General features: G+C 35.9%; 1 protein-coding gene and 2 non-coding genes across 3 annotated transcripts in view; 2 read left to right on the top strand and 1 right to left on the bottom strand.

Annotated features, from left to right (window-relative positions):
- LOC145678945 (uncharacterized) overlaps window positions 1-22231 on the top strand; it is a 104857-nt gene that overhangs the window by 69397 nt on the left and 13229 nt on the right. The window lies entirely within an intron of this gene.
- Window positions 6265-6346, bottom strand: TRNAL-AAG (transfer RNA leucine (anticodon AAG)). Its single transcript has one exon. It is a non-coding gene; the product is annotated as a tRNA-Leu (tRNA).
- TRNAL-AAG (transfer RNA leucine (anticodon AAG)) lies at window positions 7259-7340 on the top strand. The gene has a single exon. It is a non-coding gene; the product is annotated as a tRNA-Leu (tRNA).

The raw sequence follows: 22231 nt of genomic DNA, 5'->3' as shown, positions 1-22231 counted from the left end.
AGTATTTTAGCTCTACCTATTATTTACATGTGGTAGGTAGTCTTATAATACGATATACTCTTGCAGTTACGATAACATAAAAGAAATGATATATACTATGAAAATTAATCTTCCATAACAGTTCATATACACAGCAACTGCATTAACGTTGTCCCTATTGTGGTTCAAAACCCATTTTACTGTTAATATACTGTTCCTTATAACCTTGTTATATAAAACATAAATTTAAAAAATAATCCAAACAGTAGTTAAAAAACCTAATACGAAATAAATCTCAACACCGCTTTAAAATATAATTTACTCATTTACTAATCAATCAAAAGTCCCAGATACAGTTAAATTAATCTTGGTGTGAGCATTAGTGATTCAATTCGTTGTGCAAACATTCGTTTTCGTCAAGCTGTCTTAAACACGGGCTATTTCTCATCTGCGTCAAAGAAAATCCACACTTCTCAATAGATATACTTTCTCGTTACAAGCATTAGTAAGGGTTCAAATTCCACTTTAAACAACAGCCCTCCCAAATCATTCATAGAACCAGTAAAACAGTAACTAAAAATCCAGATATAGTAAGTTCAGTATTTCAATCCAATACAACTGCAGTGGATAAAGAGCAAAACCATAGTTCGTCTTAAATTACCAAATTTAACTCAATAAGTGAAAACTGCACAATATAATCTCTTTAACGTTTAGAAAAATCTAATTTTCTTGAGCACAACACTTCTGATCTGTTATAACTGTATGTCGTGTATTCACTCACAAATATATCTGCACTGTATATGCAGACAACTAAAACATTAAAATACTATTTTCTTATGCATTTGTAACAATTACAACAAAGTTTAAAATTGTCGAAATTCAGACTAGTTTTTATTAAAGTTTAAATTGACAGATATCTATTTCAAGTGTAAAAAAGGACATGTTAGCTATTATTTCGCTTCTAGCGACTATAACACCATTACAAGAATATTTTCTTGTTTTTCTAACTTACAAACAAGACCTATAAATAAAATACCCTTTTTAGTTCAACAAACATTCATCACACTTCAAATAAAATACAAAATCGTATCAGACTGTCTGTAAATATTATATGCAATCCTCAAAATATTTTAAACTTGTCGGTTGCATAATCTTCTAGGTGCCAAAGTCAAATATTCATCCTCATTATTATTATGTACGCAAAATGTATCTGTCTCTCCAACACGCTAATTCCCATCGGTCACAGTCCTGCTAATAGTTATCGCCAATGGTGTTGGTTACCTTGTACCTAATGTTGTGAGTTCTAAAGTAAAGCAATTTTAACCAAACTATACGTTCAAAGTGCTATCTCTTATTTAAAGCAATTGTTTCCATCTGCATATGACTAATCCTAATAAACCAAGCACACCATTACTATCACAATCTGCGCTGTCAAATAATTGTCCGTCTCTTGTATTGCCTTAAGGGTCGTTACCTACACTGTTTAAATAATGTCAAAATCGTCCTTAATGTACATCATATATCTTCTTTACTAGTATGTATGAAGTTATATAAACACATAATTTTGTATAAAGAGTATCAAAAGTATAATTCTCCAATAAGTGCTACAGTAAGTTTCTTTCCTCCTTCATACACATTAAATAGCGCTGATCATAAAAAAGTCACTTCTAAAACAAATGCTTTCCCTCAATCAAAGTGTATTTTCTAGTTTAAACATTGTGTGTGAAGTTCTCCCGTTTCCACCTACATTCTCGTTCCACCAACTTATACATGCGTACTTTTATTCATCCAAATATAATACATAGAAAAAAGCTATGGTGGGTACGCAATACAGCGTTCACCAATGTTGCTTGGTGGTCCCGGGTTCGATCCCAGCTTGTTTCAAGTTAGCTTTTTTGGTGCATAAACACTATGTGCATGGGTTTTTGTCGTGGTTCTCCTGCTTCTTCCCACTTTCTTCATTCCACCATATTCATTCATTACTCATCATCACCGTCTCATTTAGTCTAGCCAGTATATTCGTTGGATGTAGAAACTTATAATAACTTTTATGCCGATATTTCAGTATTCAATATTCATATCACACATTATCCAATATTTTCGATATTTCATACAACTAAGATCCAACGGTTTCAGTAAATCCATATTTTAAGACCAATCTATCTCCTTTTCACTAAAAAAAAAACTCCGCTATATTTCAACAACAAACAATTCAGGAAAATAATGTTTGTTCTCCACTGTTTCTATTAAGATTTTTATTTCCTTCACCACCTAAAACAATAAAAGAATTAAAATATTAATTATTTGCTGTATTACGATTTCCAATTACAAAATATAAGTATAAAGTTTCCCTTTTTAACTTCACTACTACATTTCATCCTGGGTAATATGTTCAAACAGTCTAGGGTCTCTCTTTTATTGCCTTAGCTTTCAACATAAAAAACCCTTAAGTTCAATCTGCGGTAACGTTAAACGTTCTGTCGTCATATAACCTCATTGTTACACTAGCGTTTATGAAACAAAACACAACAGTTTACAATAATAATAATAATTCTTACCATCTACTTTCTAAATACCAGTTATACGTCTTACACAATTCATAGCTACATATGAGTAACAACATCTGCTAAGCAAAATGTTTGTCGTACGGCTTTTCACGTGGAGGAGCCCTGGCTCGATTCCCGGGGGCGCATTCTGCTAACTTTCTGTACAATATAATTTATATATACCTGTTATGTCTTACACAATTCATAGTTACGTATAAGTAACAACATCTGCTAAGGAAAATGTTTGTCATACGGCTTTTCACGTGGAAGAGCTCTGGTTCGATTCCCGGGGCGCATTAGGCTAACTTTCTGTACAATATAATTTATATATATCTGTTATGTCTTACACAATTCATAGTTACGTATAAGTAACAACATCTGCTAAGCAAAATGTTTGTCGTACGGCTTTTCACGTGGAAGAGCTCTGGTTCGATTCCCGGGGCGCATTCCGCTAACTTTCTGTACAATATAATTTATATATACCTGTTATGTCTTACACAATTCATAGCTACATATAAGTAACAACATCTGCTAAGCAAAATGTTTAGCGTATGGTTCTCCACGTGGGAAAATACTAATTCGAGTCCCGGGGGCGCATTCTGCTAACTTCCTGTACAATATAATTTATATATACCTGTTATGTCATACACAATTCATAGCTCTATATATGTAACATGTTCGCACTGCAAGCATAAAATTTAGCGTACGGTTCTCCACGTGGGAGAATACTCATTCGACTCCCGGTGCAATCATTAATGTTGATTCCCTACATATTACACTACACTATATCTTAGTCATGTTATAATTCCATAAAAGTACACCGAGTCATATCATTTTCAATGCCGGAAAATCCGCAATCAATTCCCGATTAAAACCAAGCAGTTCCGTCCCCTTATACTTCCAACAATTACAATATGTCCCTTTCCCATATACAAATGAACAAGTATACTACAAGAAATCTTTCCAGAAGTTTCGAGTGTGTTCTTTCCCCTATTCCAACAATAATAAGCTTAGAAAAAAGAACTGGAAGTTTCTAGTACTTTCTTTCACTCATTCCGACGATCCAAATTTCTAGCATATTCTCCAGCAGCAGCTGTCGCGTTACATGTGCTGAATATTAATGAATTACCTTGTTCTACGTGTGTGATCTGCATATTTTATTTCCGAAAAGGTTTTTTCTGTATTCTGCTTGTCCCATTAACATTTCTTTTGACCGGAAACCAATTTATTATATGTCATGTTACCTCCGGATGCACCTGCATACATTATGTGTCATTAGTATGCGGGGAAAAAGGGTGTATCCATTTTTCAAACGTGCATTACCAAGTGCTACCATGTCAGAAAAGTACACACTCATGAATATTCATTTGGGCGAGTAGTTTGCCCACAACTACTTGGCATGACGGCCTGTTATGCAAACTCACACACTACAATTTACCCACAACTATTATCAGATGGATCCATAACTTCTTATCTAACAGGACCACTTGGATCAAACTAAACGATCTATACTCTAACAATATTTCTATAGAACGAGGAGTTCCACAAGGGTCGACAATTGCCCCTCTCATCTACCTATTGTATGTCAACGATACGCCCATAAATTCAAAGCTTACAACAAGACTTGGTCTCTTTGCTGATGATACGGCGTATTGGACCTCCACATTACTTACTCACAACGTACTCAGTCGATTAAGAAAGCAAATAAATGAATTTGCAAACTGGTGCACCAAATGGAAACTACAGCTAAACCCAAAGAAAACACAGATCATTCTATTCATCCCACCTCGAAGACGCAGACACTCCATTAAGGACACACGGAATAAAATAAAAATACAAAATCAAGAAGTTCCAGTTACAACAACCGCCAAATATCTTGGAGTTCTCCTTGGTAAAAGATTAACTTTCAATTCGCATATACAGGAGGTCAGAAAGCGTGCTATTCGAACAATAATAGCCATCAACAGACTAGGCATAAACCCAACGTTGAACCTTAAAAGCAAGCTGTACCTATATAAAATGATCATTCGACCTACGCTCATATATGGACATCCTCTCTTCACTAGACACAACATAGCAGACGTCTCCAGAGCTGAACGATTTTGGATAAGAAAGATCACAAACAACTTCCAGGATGAAGACATCAAGCCATACTACAAACAATTTCGCTTACAGCCAATCAAAGATGTCATCATGAAGCTCAACAGAAAATACAAAGAAAGAATCATGGACAAACAGTTTTTCAAAGATAACTTCACTGATCTAGAAAGAACTCCAACAAACCCACCCAAAACTACCCTTCATGCTATCCTAACCATGTAAAAAAAAAAAAAAAAAAAAAAAGCCACACCAATCTTAAATTCCAACAACTCTTAAGCACGTTCCTCACCACCTAACCCACCAAACCTAACCAACTAAAAATAGCCACTACCTAACTTACACACATCAACAACAAAACTCTCAAATATGAAAACGAATTAGCATACAAAACCAAAATTAATCTAAACAACACCACTCGGAGCCACGGACACAGAGCCACAAATTCAATTTCAATAAGTCGCAAACACACTACATCGGAATAACACAGGAAAGCCAACCTCGCGACTTGTTCATACACTTACTGCCATACAACACTTAGTTCACACTGGGCAAAATAGCATACATGCTAGAAGCCCGTCTCTGACTTTGTCAGAGAAAAGTTAATGTTTTGATTGATTGATTGATTGATTGTATCACTCAGTGTACGTCTGATGAGGATCTTGGCTAGAAGATCGAAACGTCGCGTGTAAATGTGTTTTTATATTAAATAAGTGCAGTCTTGTTCAGCAGTGTGTTTATTTTTCTCAACTGCTCGTTGTAGCAGGAAATTGTCAAGACTACTCTATCACAGGATGGGACACGGACGCCAAGCTCAGCACAGCAACACCTGAAAAAAAATCAGGTTATAAATTGAACGTTTCTCATACAAACGAGACAATACAGCGTACGTCGTAAAGAATGCTATTGATATATAACAATACAAAAAAAAAAAAATGCACGAATAAACCAAGTTTCCATTGAAAATGAAGATCTATGTAGGATAATTTGAGAAGACATTTTACTTCCTCCAACTTTATCCCATTCAGGTACCAAATCCATATGCAGAAGAAAAGGTTAGAGGGAGGTAGTTAAAATAAAACGAAATTTCTAAGTTTTACGTCCCTCGTTTTATGTCCTTTAGGCTGTATGGAATGATTGGGAGAATAAGAATATAGGAGAAAATGAGAAAACCCATGGACACAATGTTGCCATCACAAATTCACGTGTCTGGAGATCGAACAAGGGACTTCATACATTAGAGATGAGCGCTGAACCATTAAGCCAGCGTATCTGACGGGTTTTAGTACATTGAGTATTAAATAGAAAATACTAGATAAAAAATTAAGGGTTTTTGCTTCCCTAACGTAAGATATAAACCCGAGTAATTGCTTGTCTCTCACCTTAAGTAACATCTCCTGTGTTATATAGTCACGGTCTTGAGAAATGTCCGGTTGAATTCCAACCGTCGATCTTAATGCTACCACAAAATCGATAAGAGTAAGTTGATTTTGTTCAACTTTCCTTGTTTAACAGTGTGATTATAAATATGAAACTACCTTTACAATAATTACTGCCGGATAGCTATTTAATATTCCAAATTAGGAATGCAGTACTTTACTTACAAATAGAACTGTAAGTGATGAATCTTAAAAGAGTTAGTTGGCAGCGGTGGGATTCGAACCCACGCCTCCGCAGAGACTGGTGCCTTAAACCAGCGCCTTAGACCGCTCGGCCACGCTACCGTGACTAAAGTTTTTGTTGATGGATGCTCTTGAATCATCCTCCAGTATGTATATAGGAATATGACTTAGGCTATTTGAGAAAGCGTTTTTGATGTGTTACCCCCTGTAGCGAACGCGGCCAAGGTGGTCATTCAGTAATTTTACTTTTACCAGAGTTGTAAATCATACTGTCACTGAGCCAGTCAGGGTTTCCGGGTATCTTTGCCAGGTCCAGGTGTGTAATAGCAGAGTTCCAATACTCTGCACAAACCATCTTCCAAGCAGCTGTTTCTTGCTACAATCCCTGGCAACACGTCTTTCCTTTTTTCCTTCTTTTTGAAATATTTTAAACAGCAGGCGGTCTATTGTTCCGAAACGCACCAAATACGCTCGAGCTGACGTTTTCTCCGCGTTTTTATTGTTTTCGCGTTTGTGATTAGCCATCTACTCTTAAATACATGGTCAACGTATTCCAAGCGTACGCATGAGCAATAAATACGCTTTGCGATCGCCTCAAATAGCCGGGCAGTATATGTCGATATACGCGTACACATCTTATCGCAAATTGAACACATTGCATCTAAACAAGACCTATTTTCGATATCTTGTACTAAAGGAGGGACTCAGAACCATGGCTATCCCATCCCACTGAATTCATATTTAGTAGACGTTGATTTCAGGGAGGGGGAGAGGGCACAAAGTAGCCAGTCATTTTCTGTCCACTTCAAAAACATAACTCTTTCTTATGTTTACGTTTCGTCCCCATTAATACTTAGATCTGTAGTTGTTTTCTGGAGGCAAGAAACAAATTGGTTCGTGCTTTGGTAGGTGAAAACGTTGCATTCTGGAGAACATGGTTGAGAGGAATATTGACTAACAGTAACTCAAGAGCATCAAGTTTTATTTCTGCTATTGGAGAACGTGTGTAACGATGATAGCGTGGCCGAGCGGTCTAAGGCGCTGGTTTAAGGCACCAGTCTCTTCGGAGGCGTGGGTTCGAATCCCACCGCTGCCAATTAGCTCTTTTTGAGAATAATTACTTACAATTCTAGTCGCAAGTACTATATTCCCACTTTGGAGTATTACATTGCTATCCCACAATAGTTATCATAAAGATATATAAGATGTCACATTACAATCACACTGTTCAACAATTAAAAATTAACTCATTCTTATCGATTTTGTGATGCTGATAATTGTCAAGGATGTCTACCCCTTTTAAAATCTAGAATATATAGTAAATGAAAAATCCAAAGTAAATTAACGATACATGATCGATTGGAGATGTTTTAAACTTCGGACTCACGCCCGAAGTGGCCTCTGAGACTGGAAGTCGGAATTTTAAAATCGAACGGGGTATTTCTTTATGCATTTCGATTACACGCCAAAAAAAAAAAAAAAAAAAAAAAAAAGGAACGTTTGTTCGAAACATTTATTTGCGAAACTTCATTTTCAACCTTGAAGTGTCCCCTGAAGTTTTACTGTCCCCGTGGGAATGTCGCGAAGAAATGTAGCGTGGTTCTATATACTCGTATATAACTTGAATACGCCAACAAAGATGGGCGCACTGGTAAAACTGCTAACTTCCGGATTTGTCCAGAAAGTGTACAACCAAACCGGAAGGTAATCATTCTTAATAGCACACAGTATTTATGTAGAAAAATATTGTCAAACATACTGCTCATCACTAGACACTGGATTTTAATACAAATTGATGTTTTGTTTGCTTACGTGCTTGTCTGTTGAATTTGGTAGGCCTTTCTAACTATAATAATATAGCTTGAAGTTTTGTAGTGCATGTAAATGCATATTTCAAAGGTTTAGAACAAGTATTGGTGCTTAGAGCAAACTCAACATTTTTTTTATTATTATTATTTCATTATGTGTGCTTACAGCATGGATTAAATCCTGTTTCAGATTTTATTTTCAATGTATTTACATGTGTATGCAACAGAACGGCTTTTTGCGTGGGAGGATGGAAGAATGCTTAGTTAACGGAGGACAAATAATGTTAGCAACCGATTAGCAGAACAAAGACGCGTCAAGACATTAAGATAAATCTGATAACGATAAACACATTGTAATATCATGTCATCATCAATTCAGAAACAAGAGACGCGAGAAATGCTGCTCAATGAATGCTTAGCTCTAATTGATGAAGTTCGGGACGAACATCAATCAGTTCCTGGTAAGTTTGGGTACTCTGTGGAAAGGAAATTGATGGATGATATTGCCAGAAACTCCGACTACAGAACAGTATTGAAGCCATGGGAAAATACAAGGGTTAAATTTCAATTTGTCAGAAAATATAGATACAGTACTGAACTTACTCTTCTCTATAAATATTGTCCAGTATCATCTATTGAAGTTGATAGGTCATTTTCTGGCTACAAATGTCACAAACTGACACCAAAAAATGCAGAAATGCATCTTGTGATATACTGTAAGACTAATTCCAGGAAGGAGTAAATCATTAAAAGTTTTTGAAAGCTAAAGGACACTTTCGATGTTATACGTATTTCACTTGGTCACAACTTTGCTGAATGAAAATGCTCTCTTTTACTGCATTGTTAGTACATATTTTAACACATTTAACAGCATAGTTACATGCTCTTTTCATGAATTTTAAATGCTTAAAAATCTTGTCTACTCATCACCCGTCGTCTTAGACTGGTTGGTCACGCTACTGTCAAAAAGGTATTTAAGATTCTCTTGCGAGTGAAGAATATGGATGATTAAAAAAACATAGATAAAATTCACAAAAGAGGAGTGATGTTCAAGGAAATGACTTCTATGGCCGTGTCCAAAAGTGCATAGTGCACACTTCGAGGATGCACACTCGAAGTCTACAAATGGAGTGCACACTAGATAGTGTACACTTCGTCAACTTAGCTTTTGATCCGCACTTGTTTACAGCGCCTCATCGTGGTGGAATATGGAACATTGGTAACAAAAGAAAGAAGAGTTTCAAGTACTAGAAAAAATTAAAATGCTTTTTTTTTTCTTTTTTAGATGAATGACTTTCCAGTTATATTAAAGATAGATATATCGTACAGATTGACAATATAGGGTAACCATAAAATGACTTAGAGTTTCTTTCATGTATGCCAAGTGAACCACTGAACTATTGGCGATGTTCTATTTTATTAGGCATGCTTGCGCGAGGGAATATGTATAATCCCCCGAAAGAAAAGTAGCACTTGTGGTTAGGACGTTGATGACGCTGGTGCGAAGTAGCTTAGGAATTTTATTGCAGGTGAAAGTAGAAAATTCGCAAGAGCGTTAGAACACCGAAGGTACCGAGGGGAGCGCTATTTACAATAATGTGGCTTAAAACAACTTTGGGAGAGAGTTCATATTGAGTATAATTCCTATATGTACAACAATGACACTATAATTATGTTGTCGTTCTACTGTATTGCTTCAGTTACAGACATATTGATTAGACTATTTCTACCATATTGTGCTAATGTGTGAATCTATAGATTTTACCCGTAAATGTGTCTCCATATTCTGAATCTACACCAAAAGTTAACACTTACGAAACAAGTGCTGGAGTTGAACAACAAGAAGACCAAAATTTACAGGAAAAAGCTATTATGTCACTATGAAATACCAATTTATAAGGATCACGTGTACTCAAGGTGGATAACCCTAATTAAAGTAATATGTAAAAAAAAAAAAAAAAAAAAAAAAAAAAAGATTACTATCTTATAAGCCCGCTTAAACTGAGTTCTGTACATTGTGTACACTTTAACATTTGCTTGCACTTCACTATGCTTTCGTCGCCCTACATCTTTCTTGAAATATACCCGCTGTCTCTCCTACATGCTTCCCACTACGAAAATGGTTACTCAGTAACGAAACAAATCCCCTCGTCCAAATATAATAATAAAAAGCTATTATTAATCTAATAAAAATTTTATGAAAATTAGAGACGGTTTTATGAAAAAATACAGTATGCAATGTAGTGGCTCTCATTGTTCAACTATACGGAAGGAATTATTTATTCATAATCAATTCATAATAGATACTGTAATGGGATTATATGAATTAAAAGGAAGGCAAGTCTTTACTTTGGCCATTTCATTCAGTGAATCGTTCAATGAACAGATTCGTAACAAGACTGAAAAGAACGTGTCCTGCAAGCCTCTAACCTGCCTTCACTCGCTTACGCTCGCTTGGCAATAATATGTGAATTAAATATTAAACTTTGGTATAGAAAGGAACCAACCTTGTTACTAACTTATATTTATATATACGAGCTAACAGGCAAGTTCTCAAAACCGGAACCGAAAGATCAAATTGCTGAATAAAAAAAAATAATGAAATGAAATGGCCAAAGTAAAGACTTACCAAGAGGAATTTGTGAAATCATTGATAAATGTGGAGAAATGAATTTTTAATCTGTATTTCACTTTGGGCAGCTGTCAAAAATGCAAAATGTATGGTAATTGGTATATTACAGTCTCTTAAGTGCAAGGAAATACGGTAGCTTTGAAAGGAATTTGTTTAAAATCAAAACTAGAAAATTAGGCCTATCTACCTACGAATTAACATTTGCAGCTGCAGCTGTAGGTGTAGGTATAGAGAAATGGATAATTTATGTATTCATTATTCTATGATAGAGCTAAATATTTTAATCCATACGCCATTAAAAATTGTCATTTACGTCCAAATAGCTCCATTACCGATAGTATAGCTATTTCAATTAAACTACATAAACCATGTAATATTTAAACACAAATGCCTTTATAGCATTATTAAAGAAACTATTTGGTTGCTTTCCCTATACAATTTTAAATTTCATTGCATACTCAAAGAACACAACGTAAATACGTTTGTTATTTATGTAACATTTTTATATTCCACTTGTAAAATCACTAATTTGTATATTTCTCAAGTAAACTACTATCAGATCAGCCCATAAATATATTCACTTCAACAAAAATATTAAAAATATGTCTTTTAAAATTTTATTGTCACTTTGACATTATTGTTGTTCCTACTACGAAGAACTCCCATCTTAAGTACGCAAGTGTGCTAACATAGTGTACATCCTCGCACACTACGTACTATGCACTCGCAGACTTGTGAACTTGGACCTTTTGACGCACACTAGGTGACGTCAGTTCCGGAAATAAGCGTACTTCGAATGCACACTTGTATCTTTTGGACACGGCCTATGTGCGGCAAACAATATACTTACATACAAGAATAATACAGCATTAGAAATTTTACTTCATTATCACGCAATATTGTATGTGCGGAAACAAGAAGTTGAGTGTTTTGTTTAAACAAATCTTCATTTACGCCCAGACTGGCGGTAACGTGACTGCTTCCTATGGACGCTTCTAGGGATGCATTCGAGTCGAGTCGAGTCGAGATTTAAGCCTGTCTCGACTCGTCTCGAGAAAATGTTGTCTCGACTCGAAAATATGTTCCTGTCTCGACTCGTGTCTCGACTCGACTCGAATTCGAGTCGAGACGTCTCGAAATTCGAGTCGAGACAAAATATACGAGTTAAAATATACGCACACATCAGCCAGAATATTATGACTACCTACCTTATTGTCAGTGTGTCCAACTTTGGCACGGAAAACAATGGCGACGCGTCTTGGCATGGACGCAATGATCCTTGAAAGGTCACTGGAGAGAGTTGATTGGTACACATAGGCAAGGGCGCCGATTTTTCTGTACATGTGGGGGGCATTCAGATGCAGAAGGCATATATATGAGGATTTTAAGACAAATTGTATTCAAATTATGCCAAATATTGTATATTCATAAATACAATGCGGGGGCTCACATGAGCTTTGGGGGTGCCCGGACCCCCTCGGCCCCCCAGGATCGACTCCCTTGCACACAGGTCATCTAATTCCCGTAAATTCCGGGAAGAGGGGCGATGCGCTCTGAAGTCATGTTCAATCACATCCCATTTGTGTTCCATTAGGTTCAGATCAGGCGAGTTGGGCGGCCAGCATATCACTTGGAACTTGTCCCTGTGTTCCTCGAACCACTCCATCACAATCTTGGCCTTGTGATATGGTGCATTATCTTTTCGGAAAATGCCACTACCGTTGGGAAACATGGTCGTCGTCTGCAAGCAGTGTGTGATACGCCTTGGCCGTCATGGTGCCTTGCTCGAGCTTCACTAGACACATAGATGCTCACGTGAATGTTTTCCGGAGCATAATTAAGCCACCGCCAGCTTGTCTCCGTCCCGCAGTACAGGTGTCAAAGAACTGTTCTCTTGAAACACGACGGATTCGCACCCTCCCATCGTCATGATGAGAAAGGTATCGGGATTCATTACACAATGCAACACTCTACCACTGTGCCAAGGTTTAATGACGATGGTCATGCGTTCATTTCAGTCGTAGTTGCCGATGTCGTGGTGTTAACATTCGCACATAGATGGGACATGGGCTTCGGAGGACCATCGTTAGGGGTGTTCGGTGCACTGTGTGTTCAAACGCACTTGTACTTTGCCCAGTAATAAAGTATGATGTTAGTTCTGCCACAGTTCGCTGCCTGTCTTGTTTTACCAGTCTGCCCAGCCTATGACGTCCGACATCTGTAATGAGGTGGGGGCGCCCAACCCCTCGACGTTTGGACGTCGTTTTCCCTTGGTTTCGCGACTTGTTGAAGACACTCACCACAGCACTCCTCGAACATCCGACAAGTCCTGCAGTTTCCGAAATTCTCCTGCCGAGTATGCGAGTCATTACAACCTGCCCTCGGTCAAACTCAGATCGCGCGCCTTCCCCATTCTACACACGGCCAGCACTCTCACTGATACTACATGCACCGTACGCGTGACTGACTAGCAGGCATTCGTCGGCAGGTGACACAGATATCGCCTGGACGGAAATTATATCGATAGTAGGTTGGTAGTCATAATGTTCTGACTGATCAGTACATACTAAATAAATTTAAAATGTAGGAATTTTTCAACATTCTGATTAACTTGCAGGAAATTTCACAATGAAAAGAAGCAACTGACTTGGACAAGACAACGGTTAGTTGATGGGGCAATCTTTTTTTCTCGTCTTTGAGGTGTGAGCTTTGACCATGCCTTGTGAAATTTTGATGTTTGGTGCTCATCAGTCGCGCTTCCATTTTTTTCTAATTGTTCCAGTTCATGATAATTAACAATACATTGCGCAGTTCGAATACATGTTCACGTTTTCATTCAATCCAACTAAAGCCGCTTCAGATACTATAGAGTTGTATTTGTTTACGAAGAATTAATTGCGTATTAGAAATACACCCCAACAAAACATTCTGCGTACTCATCTGCTCAGTATTCAAGGTTTTAATTACAACCTGAATTGTTAAAATGCGAACGTAAGTTGCATTAGATATCTAAGCAGTTCCTAGTCTATGGATAATTCAAGCAATGCTAATTAAGGTCTTTCTAGCAAGCACTTCTGCTGTTCATAAACCTTACGCATTGGAGTAGGAAAAAAAAAAGAAAAGAAAAGAAAGAAAGAAAGAAGTAAAATTGGTAATTTTGCAACCGTGACTCACTCGGGCTCATGCTCTCTATCCTCAATGGAGCTCGCGTTCGCTAATCTCAATGAGGATCACACTAGTCAAGTTTCTCACTAATTCGAGCTTGAGCTTGATATTTACTGTGAAATTCTCTTTAGCTCGATCTCGTAATGCCACACGTCCTTTCTTGTTTTTACATTTGTCTCACCATTTTCGATTTATACGGGTGGCCGTGGACTTTTCAATTAAGCTTTTGTTTTCATTTTGACCCGCCGCCATTTTGCACGGGGTTGTCGTAGAGAGTCGAGACTTGCTCCATTTTCCTTCATTTTACAACAGATTTCAAACGATGTGCTACTTAACCCCCCTTGCCATTTGAAACTTTTTAGTTGGATTCCGTCTGGGGCCCTGCGGGGAACCCTAAGGCAAACTTTTTACCCCAAAAAAGTGTGGCCTTGAAAATGATGAGGTACATGTTCACCGAGTTTTCCATTTACCCAATCGTTTCCGAACAAATGACTCGGTTCAAACTATTCTAGCAGGTAATTTCCTAGCTATGGCTTTTTAAATATCTAGAAATTGACCATGTTTTTGGCCAATATCACGGGAACGGTAAGCCACAGAGATATGATATTGGTGGTAATCAATCCCTAATAGAATGCTAAACATTTTTGTTCTGATATTAATTAGTGGCCATTGGCCAAACCACTGGCCAGTTGGACAGTGACTACCGGTTACTATTTGGTACCAAAATGTTTACCATCCTTTTAGATATTGATCAACACCAATATGATCTCTCTATGACTTACGGTTCCCGAGATATGGCTGCTTAAATTTCTGTAAATCGGTCATTTTTTGGCCACTATCTTGCGAACGGTTAGATTGACGCGAAAAATTTAATCATTTTGTCTAATAGTTTTTGATGCTCTATCTAATGCAGTGTACAAAATTGAAAAAATTGCAAATAACAGACAGACGGACAGATAGACACACAGACATAGAGAATTCAGTAACGAACTTTTTAAGTTCGTTGAATATGTTGTAACTCACGATATCCCGCCCGGTGACACGTATAACTTCGGGATTCGTCTAGTTATAACATATCCAATGCGAACACAATTGTCTCGTTCGGATCTCACAAGGGAACCTTCCGAAAATGATAGCTGCAGTGAAAGGTGTGGCCTATGCCAATTGAAAGAGCTGTAACAGAGATGAGCATTCCCAAAAAATTAGCTGCCCATAGCAATAGGCTCAGGAAATATAAGGGGTGGAAGTTCGGGAACAGCAAGGCTGGACAAGGGGGAAAAGTGCAAATTCCACAAAAAAGGGGGGCACGGCAAAATACAATGCTGACAAGTGATGTATAGAAAGTAGAGATGCAAGGGCTCGGAAAAAAACCGGCTTTTTTGGAAAAAAACTCGGTTTTTTCTGCTTTGCTTTTTTGCTTCGGAAATTTTGGGCTTTTTTCAAAATACTGCTTTAAATTGATAAAACAGACTTTGTATCGCTTCTCTATAACACAAAAAATCATTTAATTAGTGGTTGATGCTGATAATAATATAAAACATCGAAAATAAACTATGAATTTCGAAAAAATATTTCAAACAATTTTTCTTCAACATATTTACATTATGAATTCCACAGGATTAACCAATGTATATAATAAGAATTTTTTAACCTCCTATATACAAAAGTAAGCAGAGTTGGCAAGAACCGTGGTTGTTTTTGAATATGCCAAAAACCCGTTTTTTGGGGGATGTTTAAACCAGGCTTTTTTGGTTTAAACCAGGCTTTTTTGGTTTAAACCAGGCTTTTTTGACTTAGATTTTTTGCTTTATGTATTTATATTACATATTCACAGAAATAGCCTAAGTTTGTTTCGCCTTGATGTTATTATGCAACAGCGGGGTTATGCCGGAAGAACTCCCATAAGCTTAAAGAAGTGCGGTCAGTAAATTTCTTAAGTTGAGAATCTCCCGCCCTAGCCATTGGGAAAATCCCGTCATTACTTGAAATGTAAGACAATAACGGGAAAATCCTGTTATTGCTTTGCATGTAAAATTTAAAGGTCAACGTACCATAATCAGTACGCTAAAACTGAGGTATTAAATTACAAATTTAGTACCGGTACGTAGATATCATTGAAAGTCCAATCCAAGCTAATGTTGGAAGCTACGTAGGCAATCGATAAATTTTGCCAATTTCTATCAATATATTTAAGCAATATTGGCTTCTTTATAAAACAACACGCATTTAGGCATGCAGAAATATACAATTTGGTTTGTTTCGTATATTTATGCTTAACATCCTTACGAAATACCGAGGTTATCAAGGAGAAGACTTTCGCTTAAACAACATCCGAACCGCTACTTGGGTTACGCATGAAAGAAGGATTGTGTTTCGACCGAGAATTGAACATGGGACACCTTGATTAAAAGGTGAAAGGGAAATAAAAATATTGCAGGTAGTTTGATATCTGAAAACGTTACCATGAAGTTCACACGATTCGCATTTTTCATTCTTTTTATTTTTGTGGTTTAAACCAGTTATTAAAAAAAAAAAGTTGGTGTAAATCAGCCAACCCTAAAAGTAAACACTTCTTTTTAAAGAATACACAAATACCTAGCAAAATAGTATGTAGTATTTTTACTTCAAAATATTCCATACCCTCTTTTTGAAACAAAATAAAATTAAAATAAAACATAAGAGAAATACTTAGATTTATATGATACACTTAAAGGCTGCACATCTAGAGCTTTTGGTTCTGTATATTCTTGAAATTCTACAGTTAAGTTTTATAGAACCACCATCACAGTTTACCCAATCCTCAAGTTTTCTGAATTTTTAACAAGAGGGATTCAACATATCATTACGGACCCCCCCCCCAAAAAAAAAGACTACGGAATATATTTAAGTTAAGCTAAATACAACAGCACAACAAACATGACTGAGTGATTAGCTTTTGCGCTTCTATCGGGAAGTCCGGGATTCAACCAGCATTCGACCATTCTGACAAAGCTTTTCTTCATTCCATCTGTGAATGTAGAAATAGTGCGTGCACTGTGAGTTGGGCGACTTCCTTTTTTATTGTTTTTAAATCGTTATTATTACTAATTACCAGCAGTGACGGTTTTGCGAAGGTTAGGGGGCGGTCTTTCGGACTGAAGCCCGTTCCCCAAAGTTACGGAATGTCTGCAACAAACGAAATATCTATTATTTATGCCTTTACTCATAAACTTTAGCTCCCGTCAAATAAAAATTACGAATGTTTAAAAAAAATTACATTAGTAAGAAACCCTTCCCAAAATACTTTTCTAAATCCGCCACTGATTCTCAGTATAAAATGATTTTTAAAGTTGTATCCGGAAGATTATTGCTAAACATATAAACGAAACGAAATATTAGTTATGCCTGTACTCATAAACTTCAAGCACTTCCCAAATAAAATTAGGACTTTTTAGGAATCGAAACTATCAGAAAAAACCCTCCTAAAGTACTTTTCTAAATCCGCTACTGATTATTTGTATAAATTGGTATTCAAGGTTGTGTCCGGAAAATTATTGCTAAATCACTTCACAGCTACAGTATAACAGAAATGTGGAAGTACGGTTTGACGGATATATTGAAAAACGTACGCTTTGACGGATAAATAGAAAAACGGGCAAGTTTAACTTTTGCGCTAGAAGCTAGAGTACTAAAAGCTCTTAGAAATGAAACACGGATGACAAAACTAGAGAAGAAAAGAGATGTCGATAACTCAAAAGTTAAAATAAAGTTAAATAGCCTCTAAAATTACCCTCAAATACTACATTCTTCATGTTAGCTTTAATTCGTAAAACATGTGCTCCATCCATCTTGATGGTGAATTTCAGAGCGAAATATCACATTCAGGTCATGGAATTTTTATCTAACTATAGAATATACTATAAGAAAGCTATTTAGATAGAAAAATCATGAAGTTGAAAAAAGCCAAAATTTCCAAAATTCTCGTTTTTTTCCCAAAAAAGCCGGCTTTTTATGTGAAAAAAACCATCGATTCAAAAAAGCCGGCTTTTTTGCATCTCTAATAGAAAGAGACTTGCCACAATAACGAACAAATGAAGGCCACCAGTGGGGTTAACAGTGTTGCCAACTGCAATGGAAAGTACATGTTTTGCAAAGAGCACTATATGAAGTGAGTACAATATTCAGTGTCAACCTGTCATGTAGAACATAAGATATGGCGTGTCTAATCAGTGGTACAATCTAACAAAAGAAAATAGAAAAAAACAGAAGTACGAAAAATACGGAAAAAACGGAGTTGGCCATAATGCGCCACATTTGATCAGGGGCTGTACCAAATTTCACAGAAGTAAATCCCCACGCTGAGCGGGTTTGCATATCCAGGCTCCTAACTATGAAAATATTTACGATCACTCCAACCCCAATCATTTCACAGATTCAACCTGTTGTATATAAGTTATTAGGACATAAAATTGAATGTAATTTATACGAAAAACCCTTTTATGCATTGCAAGATCTGTAACGTCCAAATATTCACCACAAACTTATAGTTGTATCGACATAAACAAAACAAAAAAGTGTGGAGCAGGAAACCACTTTACAACACAAAAGTCAAAAGAGATCACTGAAGACATACGAACTGGTCGAGCGGTTTGGGTGACTAGTCTGTCAATCAGAAGTTTATGTGTTCAAACCCTGTAGAAAATATTCGTTTTGTTTTTTTTTTTTTTTCTTAAAAGTGTGTTCCTATTTTCATCAGAGGACTGAGAACATTTCTTTGAATAAATCTTTGGAAATTACTTTTCTCTCAAATTCGATTAGAAGCGAACATTATATGAATTGCTAATCTAAAATCCACAGCTGAGAACAAAATATTAAGTATGTTCAATATGTCATTATTATCATTTGATTTGTAATTAAAAAGTAATTATAAGCATTGACGATTTCAGAAGATTCTCCCCGGTAATGGTCAAGATATGAATGAGAAAAAACTGATAAAACATTATTAGTCTACTTTGAGCATGATCGAAAATAACTTATGGCCACGAAGGGGAAATTTATGTCGACAGGGTCTCAAATTCTCCGACGGGTCATGACCTGAAATTATCATTGTTTGAAAGGTTTCCTTAACAAATAGAATATTATATTTATTTCTCCTTCTACGTTTTGAAATGGAAAAGTCATAATTTTAAATAGAATTATAATACGATAAGCATAAAGATTTATACAACTAATGAAGTAAATATCCTTGTGTAAGTTATCGATTTCTATTCGGATTAAAACTCGAATATTCGTTTGCATCACATTTTAAAGTAAATCCTCTCTATATATAGTTCCTACTGGAAAGCATGTTTAACTCCAATTACTTAATCAATATTTTTAATAATATATTTTTATTGTAATACTCTTACTATTCAATGTTGTATGCACTTAATTTCCCAAAGCAAAACCTCACAAATGTATAATTGACTAGTAAATATTATCAAATAAATTATCATTTAGTTTACGTAAACATTGCATCGCCTGATTTGAAACTTCGTATTTTAAATAATAATAATAATAATAATAATAATAATAATAATAATAATAATAATAATAATAATAATAATAATAATAATAATAATAATAATAATAATAATAGTAGTAGTAGTAGTAGTAGTAATAAAATCATAGCCATATCTTTATCAGAATTTCAGGCTTAGTCAATAAATGAATTCAACATAGTCTCTATTCGAAGCTCTATTTAATCGAATCAGATAGAAATACGAAGAGGAACTTCGAGAACAGATAAAAGAAAAATGTTACTTTGGTGGGTTTGGATGTAACTTTTAAGAGTTAGTTTTTTTTTTTTTTTTTTTTTTTTTGCAAATTACAGACAAATGCCTTGGACACTTTTTTCTTTTCTTTAAGTTAACTGATTCACCGAACGTATCTGACATATGAGTAACTTGTCTCTATATTCTACTCGGTTATACACGTTTTACAATCTTTTCCATTAACCTTGAACGACAAGAACACGAACACAAAAACATCCACATAGGTATGACAGTTAAAATTCCTAACCTCCCCCACGGGGAATCGAACCCGGGACCACATACACCTGAGGCACATGTGCTAGCCACTAGACCAGCGGGAAGAGCAAATAAAATGTATTTTGTAGTGTCTGAAGTTTATAGCTATTTCACCCTGTTGTAGTATGTTTATTGATTTTTTAATGTTTACCGTATTCGTTACTTTGAGGAATGATATATATTATTGATATAGGTTTTATTACATATTCGGCCATAAATATTATATAAATTATCAGAATTATTCATGATCTTCCATGGAAATCCACTGGTGCATGCGCAGTAGACAGACAGTGTAATTGGAAGATGAGTTCAACAGAGATTATAGGGCTATATTCCGCCGATTATATTTTATTTAATAACTATTTAGAAGAGATAACGAAAACGAGTCTACATAATGAAGATGGAATTTCCGTAGAAGATAGAATGGTGAGGTGTATACGGTTTGGGGTTGATATGGTTGTTGTTGTAGAATCTAAAAAAGAAAATTAATAAGATGTAGAAAACTTGAGAAAGGCTTGTGAAGAATATGGGATGAAAATAAATGTTAGAAAGACAAAATCCGTGGTGATTGAAACGAAGCGATCGGTGTGAAATATAGAAGTAGGAGCGGGAAAAAACAACAAGTGATTAGTTTTCGATATCTGAGTACTATTACTAGTGATGATTTGACATGCGAACGTGAAATAAAAGCAAGGATAGAAATGGCGAAAAGAGCCTTTAGGATGGAGGAAATAGTATTTTGAGGGGTATGGTGGCAGGGAAGAGAGGGAGAGGACGAATTAGACTATATAGAAACAGAATTAGGCTATTGGCGATATCAAAACAGAAAAATCGTATGTGAAGATGGAGAGGTTAACAGAAGATCGTGGAGCATGGCAGCTTCTCAGCTGCGGTAAGTGACCCGCTGGTAATGGCGGAATACTTCTGATATAATGATACTGATGATGCACAGTAGGAACAGAAATATCCACTTTACTGTCATTGCTAATACGAATCACAATGCAAATTTCTACAGGTTGTCAAAATACCTCGCTCTAAAAGCTGTAGAAAACTATCTGTTACTATGCGAGGGAAAATCATAGGTCGAGCAACAATTAGACAAATTGCCATTCAGATAGCTAGGGGTATGAGCTGTGACGAGAAAACAGTGAAGAAATTGATTTAGCGGTATGAAGAAGGTAGTGAATATTTCACATCTTGGCCAAGAAGTAGGAGACCAATAATAATAATAATAATAATAATAATAATAATAATAATAATAATAATAATAATAATAATAATAATAATAATCATCATCATCATCATCATCCCAGGAATTTATATTTATTTCCAGCAAAACTTTTGCATACCCTCCTAGTGCAATATGATGTTTTTGTAAAACGGCAATTATAAAATTGTCAAGCTGAATTTGAAAGTCATAATAAGTAGTGCTTTATTTACTTATTGCACAATTCTTTTATGCCAGTAGCTTTCGCCACCTTACTCGCTCTTCATGCTTACTCAGGAGGAAGCTGCAGGTCCCTAGGTTGGGAACTACTGCTTTCCACCAAGGAATTCAGACAGCCTGTTAGAAATTTGCGTTCTGACCAACATCAGAAAATTGTGTTCTTCTGTTTCTACTGCGCATGCACCAGTGAATTTCCATGGAAGATCATGAATAATTCTGATAATTTATATAATATTTATGGCCGAATATGTAATAAAACCTATATCAATAATATATATCATTCCTCAAAGTAACGAATACGGTAAACATTAAAAAATCAATAGACATACTACAACAGGGTGAAATAGCTATAAACTTCAGACACTACAAAATACATTTTATTTGTTCTTCCCGCTGGTCTAGTGGCTAGCACGTGTGCCTCAGGTGTATGTGGTTCCGGGTTCGATTCCCCGTGGGGGAAGTTAGGAATTTTTAACTGTCATACCTACGTGGATGTTTTTGTGTTCGTGTTCTTGTCGTTCAAGGTTAATGGAAAAGATTGTAAAACGTGTATAACCGAGTAGAAAATAGAGACAAGTTACTCATATGTCAGATACGTTCGGTGAATCAGTTAACTTAAAGAAAAGAAAATAGTGTCCAAGGCATTTGTCTGTAATTGTAAAAAAAAAAAAAAAAAAAAAAAAAACTCTTAAAAGTTACTTTCAAACCCACCAAAGTAACATTTTTCTTTTACCTGTTCTCGAAGTTCCTCTTCGTATTTCTATCTGATTCGATTAAATAGAGCTTCGAATAGAGACTATGTTGAATTCATTTATTGACTAAGCCTGAAATTCTGATAAAGATATGGCTATGATTTTACTACTACTACTACTATTATTATTATTATTA

This window comes from Thermobia domestica, chromosome 2, assembly GCF_964235325.1.
Source record: "Thermobia domestica chromosome 2, izTheDome1.hap1.1, whole genome shotgun sequence".
NCBI lineage: Eukaryota > Metazoa > Arthropoda > Insecta > Zygentoma > Lepismatidae > Thermobia > Thermobia domestica.
This window is presented reverse-complemented; position numbering and strand designations above follow the sequence as displayed.